A 19,541-nucleotide genomic window follows, 5' to 3' on the forward strand; every position below is an offset into this window, starting at 1 on the left:
CCACGAAGGGTGAAACGTGAGGGGCAGCATCTCACCCAGCCACAGGCTCACTGAGACACGGCTGCTTTCCAGCCCCAGGGGCTTTCTGGGTGCATGACCCACAGGGCTCCAAACCTCTGTGGGGCCAAGTGCTGGGGTGCAACCAGCGACCCCCGGGCACAGCCCGCACTGGGCCCCTCTGGCCACTGAGAAAACACTGAGAAATGCTTACAGCGCTGGGCAGTGGGAGCGAGAGGGCTGCCCCCGCGCTCCCCCTGCGCCGTATCCGAGTGGGAAACCAAAAACCCGACACAAGGCGAGCTGTGCTGAGCCCCTGCCAAGAGCCACGGACAGAAATATCCTTGATTTCACCAAGGTGTGAATAACTTCTGACACTTCTAGGGCTTATTGCCTTAAAAAAAAAATCCCCCAGCAGTCCCCATTCACACTCCACAGGACTGTGTTTCATATGAATGGAATATATGAATCACTGTAAAGAATTTAAATGCTTCCCTGTACAAAGAAAAGCTCTCTCTCCCCGCCTCTGCTATTGCGGCTGGGCTCCGCACAGCCTAAAACAAAGGCATGGCAGGAGACGGGGACAAATCCCCATCACCAAACCGCTGCTTCTGCAGGGCAGCTCGGCGGCCAGGGACGGACTGGGCTTGGGGTTCGAGCCAGGCAGCTGGGGCAGAGCCAGGCGCCCTCCACCACTCCAACCCCTAACCCCCTCCTGTGGCTACAGCACTGGTGTTTTCTGAAATCCCAATGAGCTCCTGACAGCTCCAGGGTTCACGTCTCCCTGTGCCTTTCACGTTTCGGCTCAGGACCCACCCGTAAACCCCAGTTTTCAGATTGGAACAAGTAAATAAAGAAAATCACTTTATTTGCATTCCTCTGCCCAAACACGCCGGAGCGATCCGCTGCCCAGCTGCTGGGGGGGATCAGGTCAGCCCGGCTGCTGGAAACCGGGTGATTCTTCCTGCGAGAACCTTTCCTGGTTTTTAGCAGTTTGGTTTTTGCTGCTTCTTTTCCCCCCTCCCCGGGGCAACAGGGCGAGGAGGAAAAATGTAATTCGAAGCCTGGCGCGGCCTCGCTGCGTTTCCAGCTGTGCTGTTTCCCCTGGCATCGCCACCTCAGCTCCGCACACGCGGTCGCGTCCGCAGCCCCGGCAGCGCGAGGGAAGCCAAGACGGGGCTCCAGGCGCCCGGGTTACATTCAGTCCCGCAAAGAACAGAGGCAGAAAACCCAAGCGTGGCTGGGGCCTGCCCCAGCAGCCCCTGTCTCCCACCTCCCGCCATGGCACTGCCTCTGCTCGGGGGGGGCTCGCAGCCGCTGGCCCCGCCACCAGCTCGCTGTCCTGAATTCATAGGATCCGGCTCTGAAAGGAGCAGCTTTGTTCCCCAGTGTCCCTCACAGACGGATCAAAACTGCATTTCTACAGAAGCAATAAAAATCCCAGGAATTCACCGGCCTTATGATTTATTAAACATGTTCCTTATAGCAAAGCTGCCCATAGATGAGAAAATATCTCCGGTAGGTTATTGCCTTGCCTGGGGCTACCGTACAGGGGGGATCTTTCCTGGCTTATTGGGAATGTTCAAAGCTGGAGAACCTGGGAGATCAGGAGCCAATTAACGGCAACGCTCTTAAAAAGAACAAATAAAATAAGCACCTTGTATTTCCCAAGGTGTTTGTGGAAGGAGCTGCGGCGACCTGCCCTGCTCCTGCCGGTACCCGGGAACTGTCGGGTGCAGATGTTTGCAGCCTCAGGAGGAGACGACCTCCCAGTGGGGCCAGGGCATCGAGCCACGCCGATGTGCCAGCAGCGGCCATCCCAAAGGTCACAGCGCTCTCCCCAAAACACTTTTGTTCCCACAAACATATTTCGTAACAATAGAAAGAATGGTCTGAACGTCGGGATACGGCGCGGTCCCGAACACGGCAAAGCCTCTGGGTACGATGCGTTGGAAGAGGCACGCGATCAAAGTGGGTGAAAAAGAAGGGATTAGAAAAGGGAAAAAGAAATAAAGAAAAGCACGCAGGCTAGGACCTCGCCTGGAAAGAGGAGTTTGGAAGCGTCCCTGCAATATTCCTCTCCGCATGGGGAAAAGCAATCAGAGTGGCAGGGACTCGTGACTGAGAAATTCACGTTTTCTCCCCTCCGAGCCCGGCGCGACCCGTGGGGACGCGCAGGTGAGGGCGGCGAGCGGGGACGCGGGGGGCGGCGGAGCCCTTACCTCGGCGGAGCGCGACGAGACGGGCCGGGACGGGCCGGGCCGGGCCGGGACAGGACGGGACAGGACGGGACGGGCCGGGACGGGCACCCCCGCCGCGGGGCGGAGCGGGCGGGCGGGCCGGTGCGGGGCGGAGCGGAGCCGGGGGATGCGGAGCGGAGCGGGCAGCGCGGGGCTGGGCCGGGCTGGGCTGGGCTGGGCTGGCTGCTGGATTTCTTCCTTTTCCCTCTTTTTTTTTCTTCTGTTTTTCTCCACCACCACCACCACCCCCCCCCACCCCCGCGGAGGTCGCAGCCCGGCAGCGCTTCTCCGTTCCTCCGTCGCAAGAGGGAGGCTGCGCGCAAAATAAGTCGTTAAAAGCGCGCCCCCCCCCGCCCGCCCCCCGGCCCCCGGCGGGGTGGGAGCAGAGGGCACTCGGCCCCTTGCTCACCAGCCCAGGGGGTGGGCATGGGGGCCGTGGGGAGGGCACACACCCCCTACCCGCTCTGCCCTCGCCCGGTGCAGGGATGCCCAGTGCCCTGGGGATGCTGGTGCCACCAATACCAGCCACAGCAGTGGGAAAAGAGCCCCCTCGGTATGCAAAGCATCCAGAGCTGGGTGCTGTCCGCCTCCACCGCTGCCCTGGGATGGGGCAGGTTGGGGTTCAACCCTCCTTCCCCTTCCTGGCCCGTCTGGCAGCCCGAGGCTGAAGCAGCTTGCTCCCATGCTCCCCCAAACCCACCACCCGCTCCCTTTGCAAGCACAGGGCCAGCGTGAGCAGGAGGTGCTGCCCCCTTTGCTATGGTGAGGGGGCTTCACCACCCCAAAAATCCCGCTGCCCTGAGCAGAAAAGTAGGGAAATGTGGTGCCGGTGCAGCCAGGTCCTGCTGCCTCTTGGTTCGTCACAGTTTCAAATCCTGCACTGGGACAGAGGTGCCCTGATCCCAGGGGAGCGGGGTGCCCGCAGCCCCCACCTCCAGCCTTTCCCAGCCACCGTGTGCTGCCTGTTCCCGAGGCAGAGGAGTCGGGGCGTCCCGCTGGCAGCCGCGTGCCAGGCACAGCCAGGACACTGCCAGCACTGCCGCAGCTGCTGGGGTGCACGGGCCTGGGGGGTGCAGGGCCCTGTTGTGCCCCAGGAGGCAGATTAGGGTTGCTCAGGCAACGGGCATGGAGAAAGCCTGTCTGGATCGAGGCCGCCGGGGTGCACAAGGGTGTTTGTTTTCTGTATTAAGCGCCTGAGCAAGGGGGGGCATCAGACGGCTAATCCCCCCTCAATGCCTTCCCTTGGGGACCAGCCGCCGGAGGCCAGACCCTGCTCCCAGGAATGCTGATGTGCTTTGCCCCACGCAGGCTGATGGAGCTGGGGCCAGGGTCCCCTCCGTGTCCAGAGCAGGCAGGACTGGGGGTCCACCCAGAGCTGGTCCCTACCGCAGGCCATGTCAAGCAGCTTAGAGCAGCCCCAAGGCTGCTCCTGGCCATGGCTGATCCTGGCTGAACTGCGGCGCTCCATCACCTGCTGCTTGTGGACTGCAGCCTGGCTCTCCTGCCCTCACCCTCACCCCCAGTGCTGGGAAGCCTGGGTGCAAGGCAGAGCACAGAGGGGCCTCCCCTGGCGCAGCAGCTCCCACAGAAATGGACCAGCCTCGATTAACCGGAGCTCTCACTGGCAAAGCATTTCCTCTGCGCTCAGGCTCATTAGCCAGCACAGACATTCCTCTGTCCCACAGAGCAAACCATCAGCTGCAGCCTCACTCTGCGCTCGCCTCTCCTGCTTGTCATCACCCCCGCCCCGGCTCACTCTTCTGTAGCCCCCATGCCTGCCCCTTTGCCAGGAAGGAGCCTGGGGCGCAGCCGTGCCACCCTGGCCATGCCGCCCTGGCTACTCTGCCCCACCTGGCCAACGCACCGGCTCCTTCCCTCTGCCCAGCTGTGCCGGAGCACCAGGGGCACTCGCTCCATGCTCAGTGGTGTCCCCATGGTACCATCCCAAACGGTGCACGTGGGGCACCCGGGACGAGCGTGCCTGCAAGGGCACACGCAGCCACAGCTGCTGGTGGCACTGCCGCCCCAGATATGGCTCATCCCAGGACATGGCTCATCCTGGGACATGGATCAACACGGGTGCAGCAGCGCGGAGCCAGGCGACGGCTGTGCAGAGCTGCTGCTGAAGGCTCTCCTTCCTGGTGGGAGAGGGAAGCCGGGCTTAGCTTGGGATTTAGCAGCTCTGCTGCCCTTGACCTCTGGCAGCTCTATGCCTGCCTGCTGTGCCAGGGCTCCATGGTGGCCCCAGCCTCCCGGGGCGGGGGCGAGAGACGCCGCCTCGAAGGCCGGCATTGAGCTGTGAGTGAGCCGGTGAGGGCCCAGTGCTGCAGCAGCACCAAGGCCTGGGTGCATGGGCACTGCTGCACCCAGGGGCTGCTCACGGGGTCCCAGGTTTTCTCCCCCCAAAAGCCCCATCCCAGGCACCCTGCTGTTCTGCACAGGAGGAACGAAAGAGAGGGAGGAGAAATAATTCAATCTAGGGCTGAAAAATGCCTTAACTTAATTTTGGTGGGTCACGGACGTAATCGAATCAGCCCTGCGCATTGGAATATCGTTTCCATGTTTCCACAAGAGGGATAATTGTGCTCTGAAAACCAGCCCTTGGTGCTCAGCAGAAAAGTCTGCTGGGGGGTGGGATGGGGGCCAGGGGCTGGGCTGGTGCTGGCGGCCTGCAGTGCTTCTGCTGAGCAGAGCCCCTCTGTGCCAGCGGCCGCGCACCGTGGTGTCCCCACGGCAGGGGAGGCTGAGCTCTGCCGGCCGCGTGTGCCGGGGTGCATGCCGTGCTCGCTCAGCTTGCTGGCATGGCTACGCCGGGCTGTGCCGAGGGCAAGGCTGGGGGCCCGGGGTGCATCGCCCCGGCTTTGCAGGTGGTGACGAGCAGATGAGAGGTGCCCTGGGCGGGAGGAGGCCAGGCAGTGAGCGGCAGTGCCGGCACAGTACAGGGCGAGCCACGGCTCCGTGTGGAGCGGAGTGCCAGATCCCAGCCTTCGGGAACATTCAGTGATGGATTAAATGCAATCTGACTACCACTGTGGGAGGTTGGAGAGAATTACTTCATACAAATGCACTTCGGAAAGTATTTAGAGTCAAATTTTCAAAAGCCCCTGAACGATTTAAGAGCCAAAATCCCATTTTCCAAAGTCACTTAAATGAGCAAGAAAAGATCAGTAAAGAAAACACGCCGGCCAGCCGGGGCCTGGTGGGGAGCGGCTGCGGCAGCCGCAGGCACAGCACCTCAGAGCAGCCACTCTGCCGGCGCGTCGCGAGGTGCCGGATCAAGCAGCAACAGCAATCAGTCACCGCAGCCTTCGCCCTGGGAGACGCGAGGGTGTATCGGCCCCCGAAAGCATCCCCTGCATTTCTGCCCTGGAGGTTCAGCCCGGGCTGGGGACGGGTCCCAGCGGACCAGCGTGCAGCGCTCGGGGATGTCGCCTGGCCCTGCACCCACAGCAGCCGTGAGGATGCTGTGGCCACTGCTGCCACCACCGGCTCCAAGCACGGACCCCACCGGGGCAGGAAGGGTCCCCGGCTGTAACGGGAGAAGGCAGTGCTGCAGCTGGGAACCGCATGGCTCCTTCCCTTTCCCCATAACCGCTGCAGCCTCCTAAAAGCATCTCTAGTTCCCTGTTCAGCATCCTAATGAACCGCAAGGGCAGCTGGGACCCTCCGAGGCAGCAACCACGGAGACTTGACCCCCCCAAAGAGTAAATCCCAAAGCAATTAGCTTCGCAAGCTTCGGCCGGGCTGGTGGAGGTTCCACATTCCTCCGTGGCTATAAAGCTCTTTACTGGGATTGTTTTTCTGCGTAAGCCCTGCCCGGGGTACACATGGCCATGGCTCCGGCTCCCAGCACCTTTGGTGCATGTCATAAAAAAAACACTCTCAGCAGATTGACTTTGCTAGAGCTAAAAAGAAGCGGGTTTATACGCTTCCCCCAATAGAAAGCATAAAGGATCTGAGACAGAATTCTTGCTCCAGGATCCTTTACAATTCCTGGAGGACATTTTTGGAAAGGGAAGGGTTGTATTTACTTTGGCAGCTGACTCTGCTCCTATATACATATGTATGGAAAAACTGCACTCACCTAACATTTCCACGGCTCCCTTTCCTGCAGAGAGCCAGCCCAGGTGGGAGCTGGCGGCCTGAGACCTCTGTTTGGAAATGGCACGTTGAATTGAAAGTCACAGAGGAGCTGAAGGTTAAACCTCTCCCTTCGGTGGTCCCGGAGGCTGCTGGCCCTTCCCGGGCAAGTGCTTGCCCGGCGCCAGCGGGCAGATGTGGCTGAGCCCTGAACAGAGCGGTGGGGGAAATGCTGCTGCAGTTTAGCGGGGGAGGAGGAGGAAGAGGAGGAAGAGGAGGGCTGTTGGGCACCGCTGGTGGAGCAGGAGCGGGAGCGGGAGCAGGAACAGGAGCAAGTGATATTTCCATCCCCGTGCTGCCAGGAGGGTTACAGGGGAAGGAGGGACATGGCCCCAGTGCCAGCAGCGGGGTGTCCCCGAGGCTCAGCCATGCCCAGACCTGCGCAGGCAGCCGGCACGGGCAGCGCCTTGCTTGCTGAGGTGTCAGGATGGGAGCAAGGGGTGAAGTGACCCACATCGCTGTTAAACACAGCAAATGCAAAACAGATGGACAAATGCTGCCGCAGGGTCTTCCTTGAAAATAGCTCAGCATGGGCCCAGGGACACGGAGTTCATGCGAACAGCTCCTGTGCTGGCTGCTCTCGTCCCTCACCCACCACGACGGCAGCTGAGGACGATGGGGAAACCTGCCTTTGGCCCCTGCAGCAGTGTGCACGGCCCTGCCAGCGGGAGATTCCCAGTGAACAACCCCCCAGGCTGTATTTTTCCTGAACACATTAATTCTCAGCTGCCTTCTGGTGGAGGTGTTGCAGCACTGCTCTCCTCGCCCGTGGCCGTGGTCCCCTGAGGGTGGCTGGGAGCTGTGGCAAGAGCAGCCCTACCAAAGGATGCCGTTTCACATCGGGCTCTGTATCCCACTGTGGCAGGCGGGGAGAAGGCAAAATGTGGCTCCTGGGGAATAGCAGCGTTTGCTAGTGTGAAATCAGCTGGAAAACCTGCTCTTCTCCTGACTTCCCCAGCTTCACCTAACCCACACCAGCTCCCTGAAACGGCAGCTGAGGGAGTGCTGGAGGGGACACTGCGGCAGCCCTGCAGCTCCCTGCAGCTCAAGGGGATGGGGCTGGCACAACCAGAGCTGGGCACTGTCCCCACGATGCCCCGTGCCCGATGTGCCCCAGAAGTCCCCCACCGCCCTCCTCTGCAGGCATCTCTCCCCATCCTGCGCCTCCAGCCTTTCCATGGCTGCTGTGATTAATTCACTGACAGTGAGGTAGGAATAAATCCACTCGTTGGCACATTGTAAATTCATCACGTGCTGGGGGCGCGCATTCCAGCCCACCATAAACACCCCTGGCTACGAGCTAGTAAATCTGCCTCCAGAGCTGGCGGGTGAGCGGAGTCCCTGAGTCCCAGGGGCTGCTCCCTCCCGGTGCCAAGGTGACCCCGCAGCACCCCACCATCCCTGGAGGGGGGTGCCTCAGGAGAGGAACCCTCAGGAGCAGACTTGCCCAGCTGCTGTCACCCTCCTGGTTTGCATCCCTCCTCCCCGTGCCATTCCTGCGTCAGTGACCAGGATGGGTGCTGCCATCTGGATGTTGCTCCCATGGGTGCTGGGGACCCATCCCACGGGACAAGGACAGGGTGCTTCAGACCATCCAGGAGCTGCCCCAGGGGTCCCATGACCCACCTGGAGCACGCAGCAGCATGAGAGGTTTGCTGCTTCTGGTGCTCTGCTGTGCTGCTGAAACATTTATGTGGTAAACTAGTTGTAAAAGAGAAAAAAAATAACATTTTATTATCCACCAAACAGCTGCTGCTTCATTTTATGGGGGTCATTCTCCACGGAGGCCCAGCCGGCAAAGCAGAGGCACAAAGCCCAGGTCCTGGTGGGCTCCAGGCTTCTGGCACCCCCTGACTCAGCTCCCCCTGTCCCCCACCCACCCCACAGCACCAGGCTGGGCACTCAGGGACGGGCAGCCACGGTGGGGCACAGCCCAGGGAAGTGCACTTGCTGCTTTATGATTTTTATCAGCCGTGCTATTGTTGGGGCTGTCAGCAGGTCGCCTTGAGGAGGCGGCGCGGGGACGCAGCTCAATGGGCGCCGGTGTAAGGCTGCATCCTCTGGCACCCGGAGAGCTGGCTGTGAGGCCAGACAGTGCGTGAGCAGCTCTGGAGGGCAAGGCAGGGGAGCGGGGGCCCAGGCTGGTTCCCATCGCATTCCCCAGGAGAGGAAGCCAGGGCACAGCACAGCCTCCCGTTCCCAGAGGAAGCCGAGTGCTCAGTGAATTTGGCATTGCCGGTGTCCAGAGCCACGGGGCAGGGTTGCAGGATGCAGATGCCAGCCCAGCGTGCCAGCGGACAGGGCTGCTGCAGCCCCCAGCGCTGCATGGAGCACCTTGGAGAGCCAGCTGCAGGGCTGGGGGTCCCTGGGCATCGCCAGGGGATGGGGTCCCCATGGGAGGGTGAGCATCGACAGGGACCAGCAATTTTAGGGATGTCAGCCCTTGCCCTTGGTGCTCCCCTTCCCCCTTCTCCATCACTTGTGCCCTCTTTGCCGGTGCTGGTGGGAGCTGCGTGGGCACGGCTTGGGCGGCCCTGGGCCACAGCTGGTGCCAGCACCGGGGAGGGGGCGCGGGAGGCTGTGCCGCCTGCCCCAGCGCCGCACCGCGGCCGGCCCGAGAGCTCCCGGCAGCTCCAGCCCTCTATGAAATAATTTGTTATTTTAGTTGTAAAACAGTAAGTGGCCCCTTTCCAGGCGGCGCAAGGGAAAAGCCAAACGAGCCCCAGTCCCGTTAATGACTGAACCATTCAGTCAGCACGGGCAGGGACTGGCAGAAGAGGGGGTGCCTGCCCCCCCCTTGCCCCCTCTGCCACCCCAGCCATGAGGATGGAGGTAATGATTAATTCTTGGGGCTGCCACCTCTCTGAGCAGCTTTTGTGTGGGGTAAGAGTGCCGGGGCCGTGCGTACATGTGGAGGGCAGTGCCAGCATGTCCGGGTGCTGGAGCTGGCACCTTTGCCACGCCTGGTGTACCGAGGGGTCCCACGTGGCTCAGCACATGCCAGCATGGCGCTGCTCCGACCGAGCCAGCTGCTCTGGCTGCCTCGACCATGTCCGGCTTGCCTGGTGTGAGAGCAGCTGCACCCGAGCCCAGTGCCATGGTGCAGGTCTGGCTGCTGCTGGGGGGTCAGTCTGGGAATGCTCACCACCATGGGCAATGCCAGGGGCAAGCACTGGGCACCCCACTGGGGAGGAAGAGGAGGAGGTTTAACCCTTTCCATGCCCAGGGATAAAACCTCCCTCCCCTGTGTTCGGTGCATGAAGACTAGTATTGGGATGGGGTGGGCAGCAGGGCCATGGCTGGGGGAGGCGGGAAGGCTCCGACGGTGCAGCACTGCTCCACCAGGGCAGGGTGCAGGCAGGGCTGGCCTCAGCCGGGCAGCAGGATGGGCACACCTGGGGCTGACAGCCCCCCCAGGTGAGGGCTGCCTGCACAGGCTCTATATAAGGGGGCAAAAGCCCAGCCCAGAGCTGATTCTGTGGCTGGGGTTGCTGGGATTACTTCATCTGGGTAAGGTGGGGGTGTTGTTGCTGGGGTCTCTCCTTGGGCTGGTGGGGGCTTCTTTGCATCTTTCTATGCAGGGCTTTTATGAAGCTGCCTTCTAGCCCAGCTCAGAGCTGGTGGCCTGGGCAGGAGCAGTTCTCAGGCTTTACTGGGCAGGCTGAGCTGAGGTTGGGCTGGGTGGGGAACCTTGGATCCCTGGGGAGCCAGCCTGCTGAAAAACCCTCAGGGCCCATCCCCCTGCAGGGATAAGAGGTCACGACTTGTGCATCAGCAGGAGTGATGCATGTGGCCACCTGCCTTGCTGCAGCCCTGGCTTGGCTGTGCTGGTCTGGTGGTGGGTAGGGAGGTGGCTGGAGCAAGTATCAGCGTGGGGAGCAGCGTGTTGGCCCGTGGGGAGTAGCTAGGCTGGAACTGGCGCAGGCAATGTTATGGGAAGGTTCGGGTGGAGACCACAGCTGGGCAACCAGGCTGCTGAGGACTAACTGGGGTCCTGGGTGTGGGGGTCCCAGTGATCCCCCTAAAGCACAGCCATGGGCAGCAGCTGAGGACCCTCCCTTGCAGGGAGCTGTGCCCAGGCAGGGGTAAAACCCAACATTGCCTGCCCCCCGGCCACCCCAGTCCTGGCCATGTAGCATCCACTTCACAAACACGGGTGCCCTGCCACGACCGTCTGAGCACCAGCCTTGAGTGGGGCAGCTCGGCACCCAGCATACCTCGACTTTTATCCCAGCCCAAGATCAACATGGAGACTTTTCTGCAGACACGTGGGGCCAGGTGGGGGAACTGTGGGGTGGAGAAGGGTCTTTTCCTTAATCTGCTGTTACAATAATAAAGTTGAGAACCTGCTGGCTTGTCTGGACATAGGCTTCAGCGAGCAGCACACCCGTGCTGGCCGGGGCTCAGCTACGTGCAGTTGCCTGTGCCTGGTGCAGGATGTGCCTGGCTAAGCCTTGCTCAATTAATGTGGGTTGGTAATGAATTTCTGCTGATACAGATGTAAGATTCTTTTGAAACCAGAACCCTGACATACGTCCTTTCCTCTCCCCAGTGCAGACGCAGGGACACAGCTACTGCAGCCCTTAGCCCTGGGGCTGGATGTACCCTACGGACACAGGTGGGTGCTGACAGTGGCTGCTGGGTGTGTTCGCTTCATTCTCCCTTTGAGAGGGGCTGGGGAGGACTGGAGCAGCTGGAAACTCTGGGCCAGGGTGAGTTGGAACCACCTGGGATGCAGGGATGGGTGAATGGCTCTGTGGGGCTGCAGGAGCAGGGCCAGGGCCGGCTTAGTCTGGGCAGGATCCAGCCATGCTATGGGGCACCTGAGACCCCAATGTCCAAACCTCAGCACTCACCAGTGCACATGGAGAGAGCGTTTGGCCAGTAAATCAGCATCGCATCATCTCTGCGCTGGGATAACCTTCTCCTGGCTCGGCTGGGTCTGTTTCCCCGAGCTGAGCCACGGGAGGGGAGGTGTGGCTGGCCGGGAGTGGGGACATTGCTGGCGGCAGGCATGGGTTTTGACTGCATCTTGGTGTCTTCCCTGGCCCCAGGGATGGGGAGATCTGAAATGCCCCCTCCTGTCATGAGCAGGAGTCCCAGGGGTGCAGCAGGGTCTCAGCAGGGTCCCGCTCAGGGATCTTGATGCCCCCCAGCAGAAATAGTGCTGGCTCTGCGTGCCAGGTACAGGCAAAGGGACCAACAGAGCATTTCCCCGGTGTCATCCCATGGGGTCTGGCAGTGACGCTGGGGCAGGCCAGCCATCGCTCTTGGAGTCTGGCAGCGCTGTGCCAAGCACTCCCGGGCTGTGCAGGCAACACCCCTCCCTGCTGTCAGGTTTTAGACTCGAGTCCTCAAAAATGCAAAAAATGCAATGGGAATCAAGGTTGGCCTGAAGATTTTTGATCTTTTCGCAATTGCTGCAGTATTGCTGTAAGTACATCCAGATGGCTGCAGACCACACAGAGGCAGCGCACCCCGCCGCCACGGCCACCTTCGGGCCACCCTGTCTCACCTTGCCTGTGATGTTTGGGGACCTCGGGGGCTTTTGGGACACACCAAGGGGCAGCACTCGAGAATGCAGCAGGTTGAGCTGTGCGTCATGAAGGTTAACCCAAATGGGTGGCCGCAGGGTGACCTGTCCCCTGGGGCTGGTGGCTTGTCTTGTGGCTCTGAGGGATGCTGTGGCAGAGCCATCACCCCAGCTTGTACCTGGGGCAAGGATGCAACCCCCAGCAAAGCCTTGCTAAATGTAATGGGGAGCTGAGCATTGTGTAGCTGAAACTATAGATCAGCTGCTGAGAAGTGATGTGAAACTATGCCTTGAAATCACTGGCTCCATCCCCTCAGCTCCCAGCGTGATCCCTGCCGTGGGCTGTGATGGGCTCATCCATAGGGCAAGTCACTGCTTGGCTCCGTGAGCTAGTTCACTGTTTGGCCTGAGTGTTGCTGAAACCTCAAATGGGAGGGAAAATGGTTGCTGTAATTTATTACAGGTTAGCTGCTGTGTCTGCAGAAAGGCAGGGCGGACCTGGGTTTGTTTTGGTGCTTTTCCTGGGGCTCATGACTGAGGGAGGGATGGAGGGAAGTGATATCTGCCCCCCAGCAGCGTGTGCCTGGGAGGCTGGTGGATGCCTTGGCCTCGGGTGCTCTCCCGAGGGGTGCCCAGTCCCTGCACATGGTGCTTCGCTTCCCACCCAGGGCAGCGTGGTGTAGCACGGTGGAGCCACGCTTGGTGCCTGTGTCCTGGCCCCGCTGCGGGCGCTGCTGCCCGTCCTCCCCTCCCGCCTCCCTGAGAACTGATGGGCAAGTGATGCTAAATTAGCCAGGAGGCTTGTTTGAAGCCACCACTCACTTTCTGTATGCTGAGAGCCATGGTGGGAGCAGGGCTGGCAGGAAGGTGCAGGTGCCTGGATCCGGCTGGGGACGCTGGAGTGGGCAGAGGGAGAAGGGCAGGGCTGGGGGTCCCTCCCACCTGTGCAGGCTCCTCCAGAGCACCTGGGTGCTGCCAGTTCTGAATCCTAGTCTCATTCCTTACAGGGGTCGGAGCATGTTTACCCAAGGCTTGCTCTTCAGGGAACAAACCCATGGTGGCTTTTGCCAAAAAGAAAGCATTTCTAGGGAGATCAGAGTTTCCTCTTCCGAAAGCCAGTTCCTATTAAGAAAAACATGTTTTGAACAAAAGTGGAGGCCCAGTTCTCTTTGTGGTCTAGCCAAGAGCAGAAGATAAAGTGCCAGTGGTGTGAGGTGGGTGCCTTGCCTGGCTCTGGTCCTCCCCAGCAGCAGCTGTGCTGACCAGGGTCCCCCAGGGATGAGGGGCTGCCCCCAGCCGGCATCCCCCCAAAGCCAGCCCAGCTGCCAACGCAGGGCTCACATGGTACCTGGTGGGGATGCTCCCAGCACCCACCGTGTTCCTCCTGCTCCTTTCCCACCACCTGGAGGAAAGTCCCGGTCCTGTCCCTGCTCCCCTTCTTGCCTCCAGTGTTGGCCGAGCACCCGCAGGCCGGTGGCCGTGCTCTCCCTCCCCTTCACTGCCCACCAAACCGAGGAAGTTGCAACCACAGAGCTCTTGAAAGCATTTTTTTGGTGGAGACCACCGGTACTGAGAGATTAAAATTGCTGTTGTTTCTTCCATTACTCAGCTTTCCTGAATTATGGGGTGTAATACTCAGGGAGTGGGAATAATTAGGGGAGAACAATGGCAGGCTTGAAGGCTTAAATACGCCTGTGTGGTACTCCCAGCCAGTCCAGCCTGCTGTCACATTTCTCTAGGCCTCCATTTTCCACAGCCTGTGCCAAGCTGTTTCCACTACGGGTACCCACTCCTTGGCTTCCTCATTCCTTGGGCTGCGCTCCCCGGCCTGGCCGCCCCGGTTAACGCTCTGCTCCCCGGCTCCTGGCCAGCCAGCACCCATGGCGTGGCTCCCTGTGCCCTGCCCAGCCGTGATGCTGGAGCCTGGGGGATGCCGGAGCCCAGGGTAAGGGGACGCTGGAGCCTGGGGGGATGCAGGGCAGCCCCTGCTGCCTCTGCTTCCTCCAGGATCCTCCATACTGGGCATGCAGAGGTCCTGCCGGGTCGTTTCAGTGTTCCGTGCTCATGGAAGCTGCTGGGTTTCTCCCCTCCATGGGGGATGCCCCTCTGGATCCTCAGTGGCATCTTGCTCAAGCACCTTCCCAGCAATGGCTCGCTGCTGCAGGACCTGGGGGAGCAATAATGGCTGTGGCTGGGGAGCTTGGGCAAGAGGCCACGGTGCCAGCACCGGCCCCGGGGCAGGACACCGGCTCCAGCCGGGGCACGGGGCGGCTGTGGGGAGCTCCCTGCCTGCAGTGGGATGGGGATGTGGAGCCACAGCCTGGGGCAGAGCTGGCAACTTCTCTCCAAGCTCTTGTATGTCAGCGCTAGCACTAATTAAAACAAAAATCAATATTTTTTTTGCTGGAAAAAGAGATGCTGTCCTGGCGAGCACTTTCCCTGGGTGAGCTCCCATGTCTTGGCTGGCCATGCATGATGAGCAGGGAGAAGCCAATGGGATCCACAGGCTGAGGTGAAAATGTGGGGCTTTACTTTGTTTGGGGAGGGGACTGGTTTTAAATTTTCAAATCATTTTGCTCCTCTCTCTATTAACTTAACTGCTTGGAAGCCCTGACCACAGGCCATTCCCTGCCATCCAAGTATCTGGTCTGGTCCTGCTCATGGCAAGCTGCTTGCCACGGTGGGGACAGGATGGGGTCTGGGGATGGGCTGTGTCCTGGGGGGGCTCCTGCCAAGGCCTCTGGTTGGTGGCACCTGTGCCGCTGCAGTACTGGTGGTGGCAGGGCTGGAGTGGGGGTTGGCACAAAGTGCTTTAAAAACAACTCCCAAAACCCAGCGGTGCTGGGCTCCACAGGGCTCGGGGAAGGTCACCTGCAGGGACTTGAGTGGGGGGAGAAGCTGAGCATGCACTGATGTGATGTGCTGACCCCGTGCCAGCAGCTGAGCAACCTTGAGCTTGGAGCCAGGGCTGCCCAGGTGCCGGGGGCTTCAGCAAACCTTACAAGGGGAGACAGCGGCCATGGTGGACAGTACCTGTGCCAGGGGGCTGGGGAGGCAGGAGGGAAGCAGGTCTCCAGGGCTGCTCCTCGCAGCCCATCCTTTAGAGAAGCCGAGGGGACACCACAAGTGTGTCCTCTGAGAGCTGTGCCATGGCATGTGCCCACCCCCACCTGCTGCCCAGATGTGCAGCAACAGGGGAAGGAGGAACAGGCAACCGAGCTGCTCTCCCTGCAGCAGGGCAGGACATGGCAGGTTTGAACGGCTGCAGGAGAGGTTTAGTCTAGAAAGCGGCAGCTCCCAGGGGCAGCTGAGCCGGGGCTGGGTTGCCTGCAGTGAGGAGGAAAGCCCATCATGGGGTTCATAAGCCCGGATCAGCCTAAGAGCAATGGGGATGGGCTGAGAGCAGTTCCTGCCCTGGGATGGGTTACATGCCCTTTGAAAACCTGGCTTGCTGCAGCTTGGGGAAACACAGACCACTTCAGCAACTCCCTTCCTTGGAAGCCACAATTAAAACTATTTTAAAAGAAAACAAACATTTCTCATCAAAATGCGTGTCTGTTCCTGGCCTGGAGCTGAAGGTCCTGCCACTGGCCAAGGCTGTTCAACACCAGCAGCTTCCTGAGCTGCCTTTGGGCAAATCCACCTGAGCTGGACTCTTGGAGTTTTGGTTATGTTTGGTCATTGGCCCTTGGAAATTTTGTACCTTCTGCAGAAAGTTGGAAAGGCTGGACTTGGGCTCCCCTGCTCTCCCAGGGTCTTTATTTCTGGGGTGGTGGTGAGTTTATGGCTTCGGTGTTTATTGTGCAAAATGGCTGCATGGGCTGTGCCCCATCCTGCAGGCACCTGCACCTTTTTTGGATGGAGCCTAGTCCCACAGGGGGCCATGCCCCTGTACCGCATCCTGCACCGCAGGCAGCAGAGGACAGCTTCTGGAGGGGAACGGTGCTGCTGCTGGCAGGATGATAGTGGCTGTGGCTTTAATTATTGGGGCTTAGTTGTGTGGAGCGGAACGAGAAACCGCGAGCAGTGAAACCGGAGGGAGAAAGGCGGAAAGGATGGTCTTTGGCGGGCTGCCTGGTGGGAGGTGTGGTGGGGGTGGCTGAACCGTCCCATGGCTGGGAGAGCACCAGTGTCCTCGCTGGGTCGTGGCATGGCTCAGCTGATGTCAATATGTTTCCCTACAACTGTTGTGCCGTCACCCAGGGCTGTTCCTTCCCATCACAGCTTGGCATGAGCTGCCGCTGCGTAAGCTGCTTCAAACTGAAACAAAGCACGCCGCTGTGACTCGGGAGCACAGACCCAGACTGGGGGAAGTGGGACACTGAGATAAATTGGGTCCATTCCCCGGGCACCCCTCAATCCTGCATGTGCTGCCAGTGCCAGTCTGCCTGGGAGCAGGGACGTTTCTCACTGTGTCTCCGTTTGCCCAGCACTTTAACAGACACCTTTGCTGCAGCGTTGACTTTCGAGGAGCTGGATCAGCTCCCCAGCCAGGCAGCGCATGGGAGGAGGGTGCCTGTCCCACTTAGGAAACACAAAACAATAAATAGAGGAACAACAGAGCCTCCTTTCCTTCACCCAAAATACCAAATGCCACCGAACTGTGGCGGAGCTCTGAGCAGTGCTGCTGCGGTGGCTCTTGTGTCCCCTGGCCCGAGGGGAGCTGCAGATACCTCTTCCTCTTCCACAGCCCTGGCAAGGGATGCTGCAGGAGGACAAGTGCCAAGGAGCATCGCCAAAGGGCTGCCCTGACCTGATGCTGCTGCTGATGGGCATTTGCAGCTTTGGAGACCACGTTTGGGCCAGGGCAGTGGTTTTGCAGCAGTCTGTGCCTTGGGGGAGGATTCTGCAAGCTGTCCAGGTCAGCTGAATGTGCTTTGCAGCTGGCACAAGGGCCTAGGAAGTTTTATAAAAGTGTCCATGTACCCAAACTTGTCAGACTGTTATCAGGCAGAGAACATGTTCGCGTGGTGCCAAGTGTGGCAAAATGCTCATGTGTGTTGGCTGGAGGTAGGAGCCCTGGGGTGGGATCCGTGCCCTAGCTGGAACCTGCACCCTGAGCGTCCTCTTGCCTGGCCTAGTGTTGCCAGTGGCCAACAGTTTTTCAGCACATGGATGCTTGGGGATGAGGGGCTGGGGCACCCTGAGGGGCTCGAGGAGACTGTTTGTTGAGCTGTGAGCAGATGCTGCCAGCCTGTCTCTGCCCACATCTTGGCTGTTTGGGGCTGCCAGCACTGTGCCAGCCCTGCTGAGGAGCTGCTGTCCCTGGTTCACAAGCCCTTGTGGGCGAAACATCCTTCGTACAGCCCCAGCAAGCACCCGGCACCCTGGCCAAGCACATCTGGCTGAAAGCTGTGGGAGCTGCCCCGGCAATGAGGACACCAGTCTGGAAATGCTTCTCTCCTGGAGAGATTCCCCCATCCTGTCCAGGCTCCTCTCCCGGCACCATCCCTGCCCCCTCAGCGGGTGTGGGGTCTGCAAGGGGACGGTGCCCAGGGCTGCCACCCAACCCCGGCTCAGGTGGCAGGAGCTCCGCTTCCCAGCAGTGTGGGGAGAAGGGACCACCTGGCTCCGGGCCGGTGTCCGCGTGGGATGGGGGTGCTGTCGGCGTGAGGTGCCGTGCAGTGTGGCCGGGCTTGCCGCCAGCTCCGCTGCCCTGTGCTGTGCGGTCAGAGCAGGGAGGCAGCAAACAGCCCTTGCCGACCGCCTGCAGCAAAGCAGGCAACAAACCCTGGGCAAGCTGGGAGCGGCAGCCAGGTTGTGCCTGCACAGGGGAGGTGAACGGGTTTAAACCCTCAAGCTAGACCCTGGTAAGTCACACATGGGACTTCAGCTCCCACCAGTGTGCAGCCGAAGTCCCACTCACCTGTGGGAGGAAATGGTGCTGGAGGAGAGCAAGGGCTGGAAAAGCTCCTTCCACCCTCCACGGGCATTGCCACAACTAAAGCTCCTGCTACCCATTGTTCTGGGAGGCCGGGCCCGGGATGGGGCTGGGACCTGGGGTCTGGGTGATGCAGAGTCCACCTGGCAGGGTGGCCAGGCTGGCCGAGCGCCCCAGGGCTAGGAACGGTGTGGGGCTCGCCCCATGTGCTGCTGTCCGCCGGCATCCTGCAGCATCGCTCTCTGGCAGCGCTCCCGCCCCGTGTCCCACATCCCCCCCCTTGACTTGTTGCTATTGTCATCTCTAATATCGCACAGAGATATGAAAGGCTGAAAGTTGCCTCTTTTCCTGCCAGGTTAAATCGTTCACCAGGAATGTCTATTATTCCCACAAGTCAACTTTCTCCTTCGCGGTATATGTCCAGGGGTCAGGCCTGGCACTACATGAAAGTGAAGGGTATTCAATAACCTAGAGCCGTGGAAAGGCTTTAGTCCAACTCCAACCATGTTCAGGGTTTTATTGATGCAGCATGCCTTTCCCCATTTGTTTCCTATAAACAGCACATGGTAATATTTAGTAGGTTTCAAACAGAGCTTTTTGCATATTCTCCCTTGTCTACAATGAGCCACTCGGTAGTAGACAGTTTTAATTTACTTAATGCAGTTTTTGCTTTTTGTTCTTCCAGAGGGTCTGGGCTGGTTTTGACCCAGTCGCCCCAGCAAATTACTGCACAACTCTGTAATTCCCAGGGGCCGGCAGTGGGAGCCCGGGCCCCGCTCCCCATAGGGGCCAGCGCGTTCCCTTGCTCACCAAAGGAGCAAAAAGGACCAAGCGTGAGCTTGTCATTGCAAAATAACCCCCTTTTAGCTTTGACGTCAGCAAGGACATGGGGCCTCCCTCCCTCCAGGCCCTGGGGACACAGTCCCCAGGGACAGCCGCTGCTCAGAGGTTGTTTTAGGAGCTGTGTGTGCGTCGGGGCTGTTTGGGGCCGTTCTGGCTGGCGAGGCTTGGCTCCTGCTGCCGGCCGGGCAGGCGACACGTGATGCTCGCCAGCTCGAGCCAGAGAGAAAAGCTACTTTATTGTAAAAGCTGCCACTTCCCCATTCTCAGGGCTGCCAGCAGCTGGGGTGAAGCCCTGGGTGCCTAGGGCCGAGCAAGGCTGCAGGGTGCCCCCCCGGAGCAGGGGTGATGCCTGCTGGCATGCTGTGGAGCAGCTCCCTCGCACCCCAGGCTCCTGGGGACCATTTATACAAGCAAGAAGGGTGCGAGTTCCTGCTCCTGGAGTGCCAGCAGTTGCCATTCCTCCCCTGCACGCTCCCAGCCGCAGCACCGTGTGGCTGACGGCACCCGTGGAGCACCCCCAGGCACGGTGGGGGGGCACTGATGCCTTCAGAGGTGAATTTTTTGCTGGAAAAACACCATGGCTCAGGTCTTTTGAGCTGGCGGTGGCGAGTCCCTGCTAATGTACACGCACGGGTATTCACGGGGCAGAAAAAGGCCAGTCCTCAAACAAGCAAACATTGACTGTCTGGTTTCCCAGCGCTGCCCATCAGCCTCCGAGTCCCACCCCCAGCCACAAGCCCTCCGTGCGCTGAATATTGGGCAGGTTTTCTTCAGGCAGTGGCTTTCACGCGCGCTGGCAGCCAGACATTCTTGGTGCGGCGCTGCCGTCACCCTGCCAGCCCCGCTCAGCCACCACACCAGCACCCGTGTCACCACAGGAAAAAAAAAAAAGCAAAAGGAAACCAAA

The 19,541-nt window shown here is 60.1% G+C and overlaps 1 protein-coding gene across 1 annotated transcript in view; it reads right to left on the reverse strand.

The window, feature by feature from the left end:
* Window positions 1–2,298, reverse strand: part of COL8A2 (collagen type VIII alpha 2 chain) — a 32,453-nt gene extending 30,155 nt beyond the window's left edge. Inside the window, exon 1 of the mRNA XM_075114524.1 lies at window positions 2,220–2,298. The gene's annotated coding sequence lies outside the window, so the exon portion shown is untranslated. The remainder of the gene's footprint in view (window positions 1–2,219) is intronic.
* Between the last annotated feature and the right edge of the window lie 17,243 nt (window positions 2,299–19,541).

This window comes from Phalacrocorax aristotelis, chromosome 20, assembly GCF_949628215.1.
Source record: "Phalacrocorax aristotelis chromosome 20, bGulAri2.1, whole genome shotgun sequence".
NCBI classification, from domain to species: domain Eukaryota; kingdom Metazoa; phylum Chordata; class Aves; order Suliformes; family Phalacrocoracidae; genus Phalacrocorax; species Phalacrocorax aristotelis.